Source organism: Budorcas taxicolor, chromosome 1 (genome assembly GCF_023091745.1).
Source record: "Budorcas taxicolor isolate Tak-1 chromosome 1, Takin1.1, whole genome shotgun sequence".
Classification (NCBI taxonomy): Eukaryota; Metazoa; Chordata; class Mammalia; order Artiodactyla; family Bovidae; genus Budorcas; species Budorcas taxicolor.
This window is the reverse complement of record NC_068910.1, coordinates 188,965,850-188,977,046: the sequence shown is the minus strand read 5'-3', so window position 1 is coordinate 188,977,046 and position 11,197 is coordinate 188,965,850.

Genomic DNA, 11,197 nt, shown 5'->3' with positions numbered 1-11,197 from the left:
TTTGGGTTACTCACTCACTGGAGAATTTCTGAACAAATGAGTACGCCACCTGGTGGTGAAAAGTGTTTATCAGCCATTTACAAAGAACTGGAACTTTCCTGGATCCTTTAAGAAAAAGGCAGTGCCTTTGATATTTCTGCTTGCATGACCAATTATTCAACTGATTTGTTTCAATCAGAATTAAAGTCAAGTATTGTTCCTTACTATTATTTAATCTTAGTTTTAGCTTGTCAGTATAATGAGCAGAAAATTGTTGTTCAGTTGTGTCCGACTCTTTGCGACCCCATGGACTGCAAAATGCCAGGCTTCCCTGTCCTTCACTATCTCCAGGAGTTTGCTCAAACTCCGTCCCATTGAGTTGGTACAGCCATTCAACCATCTCATCCTCCGTCTCTCTCTAGCTATTTTCTGCTAGGGGTGAAGGTCTAGAGTCTGAAGGATTCCTGTCTTTCTCCACTTTAGGGACCTGTGGAGAACTCAAGATACAGCACCCTAGTGTAGCCACTTATTCAAAAGTCAAGCTGAGAATGTACTTCATAGGCTTTAAAAACAGTCTGAATTTTGCTTTTCTTACTCTTGGTACAAGATTTGATAGCTTAAAAATAGATACTGCTGCTGCTGCTGCTAAGTCGCATCAGTATTGTCCAACTCTGTGCGACCCCAGAGACAGCAGCCCACCAGGGTCCCCCGTCCCTGGGATTCTCTGGGGAAGAACACTGGAGTGGGTTGCCATTTCCTTCTCCAGTGCATGAAGTGAAAAGTGAAAGTGAAGTCGCTCAGTTGTGTCTGACTCTTCACGACCCCATGGACTGTAGCCTACCAAGCCCCTCCGACCATGGGATTTTCCAGGCAAGAGTATTGGAGTGCGGTGCCATTGCCGTCTCTGAAAAATAGATAGTGAAGAATTTAAATTCTAAGTTTGTTTGGAAAGTCTATAATGCACAATAACACCTAATTTTTATGATTACTAATAGCTTAAAATGCAAAATTAAATTTATTCTTAAGGATAATAGACTGTTTTATGGTAGCTTTTAATAGCTGATGATAGAAGAGATTAAATTACCACTTTAACAGTGAATTGTTTTAAATATTTTAATAACATGCTGATTTTTACAAGAGAACCTTAACTACTCCCTAATCAGTAGATAGGTTGCAACATAAAATACAGGATGCCAGTTAAACTTCAATTTCAGACATATAATAAATACATTTTTTAGTATAAGGATGTCCCCTACAATATTTGGGACATGGATTACTGAAAAAAAGCTCGTTTATTTAAATCTTATAATTAAATGGGAATCCTGTATTTTATTTGCTAAATCTAGCTTTGAATGATTTTCAAGAATTCAGTTGACTATCAACATCCTTTACATTCACCCATTCATTCATTCTGGAGAAGGCAATGGCAACCCACTCCAGTACTCTTGCCTGGAAAATCCCATGGACATGGACAGAGGTGCCTGGTGGGCTACAGTCTGTGGGGTTGCAAAGAATTGGACACGACTGAGCAATTTCACTTTCACTTTTCACTTTCTTGCAGTGGAGAAGGAAATGGTGACCCACTCCAGTATTCTTACCTGGAGAATCCCAGGGACAGAGTGGGCTGTCATCTATAGGGTTGCACAGAGTTGGACACGACTGATGCAACTTAGCAGCAGCAGCACTCATTCATTCACTCACTCATCAATTCATTTAATAAATATTTGAGTACTTCCTATACTATTGTCAACATGAGGAACAGTTTTGCAAACATCCCCTAACTTATACATCAGTGGTTCTCATTCATAGTTGTCATTGTAATTAGCTGGGGAGCTTTTTCAAATATGTTAATAGAGACCTGGATACAAACCTCTAAGATTTTGAATTACTTGTTCTGGGGTATGACCTGGATATTAAACTTTTGTCACCTCCCCAGGTGATTCTAATGTATGGCCAAGGTTGAGAATCACTGCTATCATCAGTTCAGTTCAGTCGCTCAGTCGTGTCCGACTCTTTGCGACCCCATGAATTGCAGCACGCCAGGCCTCCCTGTCCATCACCAACTCCCGGAGTTCACCCAAATTCATGTCCATCGAGTTGGTGATGCCATCCAGCCATCTCATCCTCTGTCATTCCCTTCTCCTCCTGCCCCCAATCCCTCCCAGCATCAGAGTCTTTTCCAATGAGTCAACTCTTCGCATGAGGTGGCCAAAGTACTGGAGTTTCAGCTTTAGCATCATTCCTTCCAAAGAAAACCTAGGACTGATCTCCTTTAGAAGAGACTGGTTGGATCTCCTGGCAGTTCAAGGGACTCTCAGAGTCTTCTCCAACACCACAGTTCAAAAGCATCAATTCTTTAGCACTCAGCCTTCTTCACAGTCCAACTCTCACATCCATACATGACCACTGGAAAAACCATAGCCTTGACTAGACGAATCACTGTTATAGATGGAGACAAATTGTTTTCTTAGTCTTCATTTTTGCAGCACCTACATCTGCCACCAGGTGTGCCCATTAATGCTTGATTCACTCAGCATATCAACTCTCTTCATAGATGCAAACTGCATTGAATTTTAACTAATTGAGATTTTTCCAAAGCAAGATAACTTTTAAAGAAAGCATTATGTGTTTTATTAAACTATTTGCCTTGATTATAAAACTATGAATATTTAAATAAATACATCTATGCATTCATTCAAAAATACTTATTTCTGTCTAAGCATTGGGCATTGTACAAGGCATGGGGAATGGAGTCATGGAAAAAACAAAGCTTTTCTTGCAGGAGGACAGACAATATGAAAACAAAAAATAAATACTTTCTATGAAGAAAAAGAGACAGAATCAAAAAAAATATTAAGTAGTGGAAAAGGATAACATTATAGATAGAGCAGTCATGAAAACCTTCCTTGGGGACATTTGATGAGATGAAGGGCTGAATCTGCAAAGATATCCAGTAATTGGTGAAAGAAATAGCATGTAGGAAGGCCCTGCTGTTGCCAAGTCACTTCAGTCGTGTCCAACTCTGTGCAACCCCATAGACGGCAGCCCACCAGCCTCCCCGCTCCCTGGGATTCTCCAGGCAAGAACACTGGAGTGGGTTGCCATTTCCTTCTCCAATAGGAAGGCCCTGAAGCCAGAGCAAACTTGGTGTATTTTTAGGAAGAGTTGGAAGGAGAGTGTGGCTGGAGAAAAGGTAGGGGGGTGAGTGATATAAGATGAGACTAGACAAGAGTATGTAGGTCCTTAGGCCAAGGTAAAGATACTGGGCCACATTCTGGGCTGTGGGGCAACATACACAGTCTAATTTACATTGAAACAATATCACCATGGCTTCCATGTAGAGACTGGATGGTAGGATAATGGTTTGGTAGAAGTAGGCAGACATTTAGGAGACTATGATGGTGACTTAGACCAGGGTGGTAGTTGTAGAGGTTTCAAGACATAGTTGGATTCAGTATGTATTTTGACAGTAATCTTGCAGATAGGTTAGATGTAAGGAGTAAAGGAAAGAGGAGATAAGAATGTCTGAGATTTTAGCCATCTACTAAGATGGGGCTAAAAGACTGACACAAAAGTTCTGTTAGGACCAGGTTAAGTTTAAGGTACCTAAAGGTCTTCCCAATGGATAGGTAATAATGGCATATATGTGTATTTGGAGCTTAGAAGAACAATCAAGGCTGCAGATATAAATGAGATCATCACTAGTACATGGAATGTACGTTTTTTCCCCTCAAGTTTAACTGTTTTTAAACAAAGTGGTCTGGTTTTTTCCTTTCCTACTTTCTTTAGGAGTTATACCTTGACCTTCTCAACTACACTGGCACCTGATGACTTGTAATCTTTTACTACAGAAAATGTGTATACAAGGAAATGTTGCCCCCGCAACTTTTAAAATTTCCCTGGGATGAACACAAGAGGTAATTGTGCAAATTATATTGGATGATGCATGAGGCCATTTTAGAGTATGACTAAAAAAATTTTCTGATGACTAAGCAGTGAAAATTTTCAGCTGTAACTGCCTTTTTCTTAAAATTGTTTTTCATATATTTTAATATTCAAACAATCCAGAAGTATCTTTAAATAGTAAGTAAATTATAAAAAAAAATTAGATGTTTTATATAATTATATATTTTAGAAAGAATTTCATATAAGTAACATTATTTTTTGATAGGTTAAAAGGAGAATTGTAATATATCAACTAATCTTTATTATAATATTTACTAGGGGATATTCAGTTAGCTAAGTTATTAGAAAGCTGAGTTATATTAGAAAAGAAAGGATTATGAGCTTTATATTTGCCAGTAAACTAGTTATATGACTGAATACAAGTTGTTTAGCTGCCTGGGAACTTTGTTTCCACATTTGAAGAAGCCTACTTCTAAATCTATTTCTAAAGTCGTTTGATTAAATGAAATAGTGTATGTAAAAATATTTTATATATATAAAATTGTACATGAAAGAAATTATAAATAAATCATGGACTACTGTCCACTTTCTTGTCTATTAGCAGACATCATATATATCTAGTACTTAAAAACTAAAGGCAGATGGCAATGATGATAACCTTGTTATGATAAATCAGTCACAAAGTATTTTAAACTCAAAAATTAAGTCTAAAATCTTTACTTTTTTTAAACTTGCTTCTCTGATGGTATTAGTTTATTTCTTTCCCTTGGGTTGTTAAGGTGACTGAGTTTATCTTTTTTTCCCCTCTATTCTTGATAAGGATAAATGAGGTATTTCAGATGGTGAGATTAAGGAGTAATCACTGATAGATGGGGAAAGAAAAGAACCAGAAAGAATTCAGATAAGGCACATAATAAACTGCAACTCAGCTCTCCTTCAAAATTTACAGTATAAGTATTATACAAGTATGTGTTTACATTAGTGATTATTGTTGTTGTTAAGTTGCTAAGTAGTGTCTGACTCTTTGAGACCCCATGGACTGTAGTATGCCAGGTTCCTCTGTCCTCCACTATCTCCTAGACTTGATCATATTCATGTCCATTGAGTCAGTCATCTTATCCTCTACCACCCTTTTCTCCTTTTGCCTTCAATCTTTCCTGTCATCAGGATCTTTTCCAATGAATCAGCTGTTCGCATCAGGTGGCCAAAGTACTGAAGGTTCAGCTTCAGCAACAGTCCTTACCAATGAATATTCAGGGTTGATTTCCTTTAGGATTGACTGGTTTGATCTTGCAGTTCAAGGGACTCTCAAGAGTCTTCTCTGGCCCTGCAATTCAAAAGCATCAACTCTCCCAGTGCTCAGCCTTCTTCATCTCACATCCATCCATGACTACTGGAAAAACCATAGCTTTGACTCTACAGACCTTTATTGGCAAAGTGATATCTCTGCTTTTTATTATGCTGTCTAGGTTTGTCATAGCTTTCCTTCCAAGGAGCAAGTGTCTTTTAATATCATGGCTGCAGTCACCATCTGCAGTGGTTTCAGAGCAAAGGAAAATAAAATCTGCCACTGTTTCTTTCCACTTTCTCTATTTGCCATGAAGTGATGGGACTAAGTGCCATGGTCTTTGTTTTTTGAATGTTGAGTTTCAAGCGAGGTTTTCACTCTCCCCTTTCAGCCTCATCAAGAGTCTCTTTAGTTCCTCTTCACTTTTTGCCACAGGAGTGGTATCATCTGCATATCTTCAGTTGTTGCTATTTCTCCCACCAGTCTTGATTCCAGCTTGTGATTTATCCAGCCTGGCATTTCTCATGATGTACTCTGCATAGAAGTTAAATAAGCAGGGTGACAATATACAGCCTTGACGTACTCCTTTCCCAGTTTTACCCAGTCCGTTGTTCCCTGTTCGGTTCTAGCTGTTGCTTCTTGACTCGTGTACAGGTTTCTCAGGAGGCAGGTCAGGTGGTCTGGTACTCCCGTCACTTTAAGAGTTTTCCACAATTTGTTGTGATTCACAATAGTCAAAGGCTGGAGTGTAGCCAATGAAGCAGAGGTAGATGTTTTTTTCTGAAATATATTACTAAAAGCTTTTTAAAGGAAGTTAATTTTAATTGATCATCAAAAAACTATTATTATTTAGCTTTTAGGGTATGGAAATAGTCATATTAAATAGCAATAGGATTCATTCCCATTTATACCCCAGATACCTGGACCTATGAATACTGGCTATGGAAGAAACAATACCGTATATTGGATGCTGATTTAGACATAAACAGTCTCCTGAACAATATGGAAGTGGCACCATTCATTATTACTCCTATTGATCCACTAGCAAAATTTTTGTTCCCTGTACCTACAACCTTATCTTCTAATCTACAGGTCTGAGTTTTAAATGGAGGAATGCTTCCACCAGGAGACACAGTTAGAACACTACATGTAGACAGAGAACGGGAGTAACACATCCACAAGCCAAAGAATGCCAAACACTGCTGCAAACTACCAGGAGCTAGGCGGAGGCCGGGTGGGGACCCCCCTGTATGTTTCAGAGAGAGTACAGCCCTGAAGACACCTTGATTTTGGGCTTCTAGTCTCTCGAGCTGTGATCCAATAGATTTTGGGGGTAATTTTTTTAAGCCACCTAGTTTGTGGTACTTTATTATGGCAACCTTGGAAAAGTAAGACAGCCACTTTTTATAAATCTTGTAGATTTAACCAGGCACAGCACTTGTTTAGAAAGATTTACTATTTTCTAGGAACTATTGGCTAAGGGGTTGTGTCTCCTATCTTTCAGAAGCAGTTAAGAAGGAACAAGAAGGTAAATTGAATCCGGTAGTACAACACTTAAGTGAAAAAAAAAAAGTTTATGCTCTCCACAATAAAGCACGCTTTGTGTTTTTCACTTTAAGACAACATTAGGAGATTCTAGATACTGCGAAGTAGACTTGGAGAATATGAGCCAGCTTTATAAGTAACAGAGGATGATTTAACATCCAATGATGTACTTTTAAACTTTATGTAAGCCGAGGGTCAAAAGACAGGAGAGGTCATTTATGCTGCCTAAACTCCTAGAGCAATATTTGATTTGGGCTGAAGAATACAGACACTTCAGAGAGATGGGGGGAGGAGGACAAGAAAACTTTAAATAACACCATAAGGAAACTTTTAAAGGAGTATGACATCCATCATTTTGTCAACAGTGATTTTGTTAAGACTGAGAATGTAGAACAGTTCAACAGGACTTTGAAATCTAAAATGTGGTGTTACTTTATTGCTCAAAACACACTTAATACATTGATATAATTCAACACTTTATCACTAGTTACAACCACCAGAAAAATCTACCAAAAAAATCTATAAATGTCACAGTCAGAGATTCTTTAGAACTCTAAGAGGAAAAAACAGGAAATTCCATTTTGTGAGAAGGAAAATTTATCTGGTTAAAAGATCTGAAAAGTGGTTCCAGGAGATAGTAACAAGAAAGATAAATTCAGTAACAGAAGTGGTAATCAGAAGTTAGCAACTAATTTTTAGTGAAAAAGATCATAATTAGGTAGAAATAAGCTGCAGGAAGAACCAAAAATCATAATCAAATGTCAAGAGTAAGTACACAACATAAAAAAAGAAATTAGACAAAGGGATATACTGAGGATTAGATCATTCTCATGAAAGTTTTGGGCTGCCTTGAAAATATTAATAGTCGGAGAAGGCTTTGATGATTCAGAACTTTACATGGTGGAAAATAGGTGAGTAAAATGCCTTTTATACATATGGGGAAACAGCAGGGGGAACGGATGCATTGGGAATTTGGGATTAAGAGATGCACACTACTACATATAAAATAGATAAACAATGGTCTACTGTGTCACAGGGATCTATATTCAGTATTTGGTAGTAACATATAATGGAAAAGAATCTGAAAAAAGTATATATATTATATACGTATGTGTGTGTGCATTAGTTGTCCAGTCATGTCTGACTCTTTGTGACCCTATGGACTGTAGCTCACCAGGCTCCTCTGTCCATAGGATTCTCTAGGCAAGAATATTGGAGTGGGTTGCTATTTCTTTTCTCCAATTATATATGTATATGTAATATGTATACATATATATGTATAACTGACTCACTTCATTATATGCCTGAAACATTGTCAATCAACCATACTTCCATTAAAACAAAAACAAGGGTTTTTATATTACACTACTGAGCAATATTTCAATGTTACTTTCCCCTGAAGCTTAAGGATATCTGATAGTCGGGATTTGAGCAGATCAAGGCTCCAAAACTAGGAAATCACCTCCAAAGATGCTATCTTCTGGTGTGGAAGACCATGTTTCCTAGAGGAATAAGTATAAACTATCTTCTAGAAATACTTATATTTAGAAAATAGTAAATTAATTCAGGGCATCGTCCATGAACCTCTCAGAATTTTCTGCTGGATCTTTTGCTTTTAGCTAGCCAAGAGAAAAAGTGAGAAGACCACATGAAACGTTTTACTGTCAACCCTGGAAGAGGACGTATCTCATCTATCACACTACATTGTCTAGAATCCAGTCACAAGACCGTATTCATATTGCAGTTTGGGCCAGGAAATTTAGTCTTCCTATGTGGAAAGAGAGAAGTGGGATTGATTAGCACCTAACAATTTCTACAAAAAATAAAACTAACACATACAAACATGCACAAATATCCCCTGTTTTTGTTGTGTTGGCATCTACAGGTGTGTCTGTGCCCAGCTATTAATTTTCAGCCTTTCTGGACTAGACTGATTTTAGATGAATTTCTGGAATCTACAGTTTATATGTGGATTTAGCTCTATGATTTGATGTAAGAGATTCCTCTTTCAATGAGTTTATTCTATCTAAATTTACTGATCTGATAGATATGTTTGTTCTTTGTTTTGTCAAATTGTTTTGTTTTCTTATTTTAACTTTTTACTGTTTATTCTAAGGTTTTGTTTTGTCTTTGGTTTAGTTTTAAGCTTATTTTCTTCCTAATGATTTCAGTGGCTTTCTTTCTAATGTTAATATAATTTATCCTCTGATTTTTATAGGCTTGAAAACTATCTGTTGGCTTTAAATATATATAATAATTTGATTTTGTGTTAACTTCTGATGTTCTTTCTTTTCCTGAGAAAAATGTAAATAATATTGCATCACCTTCTAGCACTGATTGTAACTGGGATGAATTTCTATATAATGTTTCTTTATTTTTGGAATAAGATAAATTTTTAGGCTGTTTATTGACATTGTATTTTTTTGCAAAAATGTGTTCTACAACAAGATGTTGTTTAAATTGCTAAATGCTTTTCCAAAGTTTATACTGTGTCACAATCTCTAGCAATGTATGAGTTTCTGTTGCTTCACATGCATACCATTTCTTGTTATTTCTAGTTATTTTAATCTTAGCCATATGAAAACACGTGTAGTAGTAACTCATTTGTATTTCAGTTTGTATTTTTCTGACAACTTTTGATACTAAACATTCTTTCATGTGTTTAATGACTACTCATATTTTACATATTATGTATATATAGTTTTATATAAAATATATTTATAATACAAATATGTATATTATATGTGTATAATTATATGCACACACACACACACACATATATATATATACATATGAAATTTAATAACATTTTCTCCCAATGTATGGCTTGCCTTTTCATTGTCCTAATGGTGTGTATTAAACAGCAGAAGTTATTCTGAGAAAGAATAATAAAGTGGGAGGTATCACTTCCTGGTTTCAAGCTATCTTATAAAGCTAAAGCAAGTAAAATAGTATGATACTGGCAAAAAAATGACACACTGAACAGAGGAACAGAATTGAGAGACCAGAAATAAATCTGTGCATATATGGTCAAAAAATATTTGACAAGGGAGTCAAGAATACTCAATGGAGAAGACAGTCTTTTCAATAAAAGGTGCTGGGAAAATTGGATATTCACAAGTAAAAAGAATTAAATTAGACCCCTCTCTTACAGCTCACAAAAATTATCTCAAAATGGACCAAAGACTTCAATATAAGACCAGAATCCATATAATTTATAGAAAAAAAAACATAAAAAAATTCTGACATAGATCCTTGGCAATAATTTTTTGGATGTGACATGTCAAGCCTGCTCATGCGTGCTCAGTCATGTCTGACCCTTGGCGATCCCATGGATTGCAGCCCACGAGGCTCCTCTGTCCCAGGAATTTTCCAGGCGATAATATTAGAGTGGGTTGCCATTTCCTACTCTAGGGGATCTTCCCGCCCCAGGGATTGAAACTGTCTCCTGCGTCTTCTGCATTAGCAGGTAGATTCTTTACCACTGCACTACCTGAGAAGTACCTAAAGCACAAGCAACAAAGTCAAGGATAAATAACAGGGTACATCACTAAAAAACTTCTGTGTGGTAATAGAAATTATCAAAAAAGTGCAAGGACAACCTATAGAATGGGGAAAAATATTTGCAAATTGGATATTTGATAAGGGGCTAATATCCAAAATCTTTAAAGAACTCATACAATTTAATTTAAAAAAAGCAAATAATCCAATAAAAAATAGTCAACAGATCAGAACAGACATTTTTCCAAAGATTTACAAATGACCAACAGGTACATGTAAAGGTGCTCAACATCACTAATTATTAGGGAAATGCAAATCAAAACCAAAAATGAGATAATACCTCAGGCCTGTAAGAACGACTATCAAAAAAGATAACAAATGCTGGTAAGGATGCAGAGAAAAAGAAAGCCATGTGCACTACTGGAGGGATAGTAAACTGGTACAGCCACTATGGAAAACAGTATAGCAGTTCCTTCAAAAATTAAAAACAGTATAGCACTATCATATGATCTTTCCAAGGGGATGGTCTTGATCCCTGTCTCCCGTACAATGTCACGAACCTCAGTCCATAGTTCATCAGGCACTCTATCTATCAGATCTGGTCCCTTAAATCTATTTCTCACTTCCACTGTATAATCATAAGGGATTTGATTTAGGTCATACCTAAATGGTCTAGTGGTTTTCCCTACTTTCTTCAATTTAAGTCTGAATTTGGCAATAAGGAGTTCATGATCTGAGCCACAGTCAGCTCCCAGTCTTGTTTTTGCTGACTGTATAGAGCTTCTCCAACTTTGGCTGCAAAGAATATAATCAGTCTGATTTCAGTGTTGACCATCTGGTGATGTCCGTGTGTAGAGTCTTCTCTTGTGTTGTTGGAAGAGGGTGTTTGCTATGACCAGTGCGTTCTCTTGTTAAAATTCTATTAGCCTTTGCCCTGCTTTATTCCGCATTCCAAGGCCAAATTTGTCTGTTACCTCA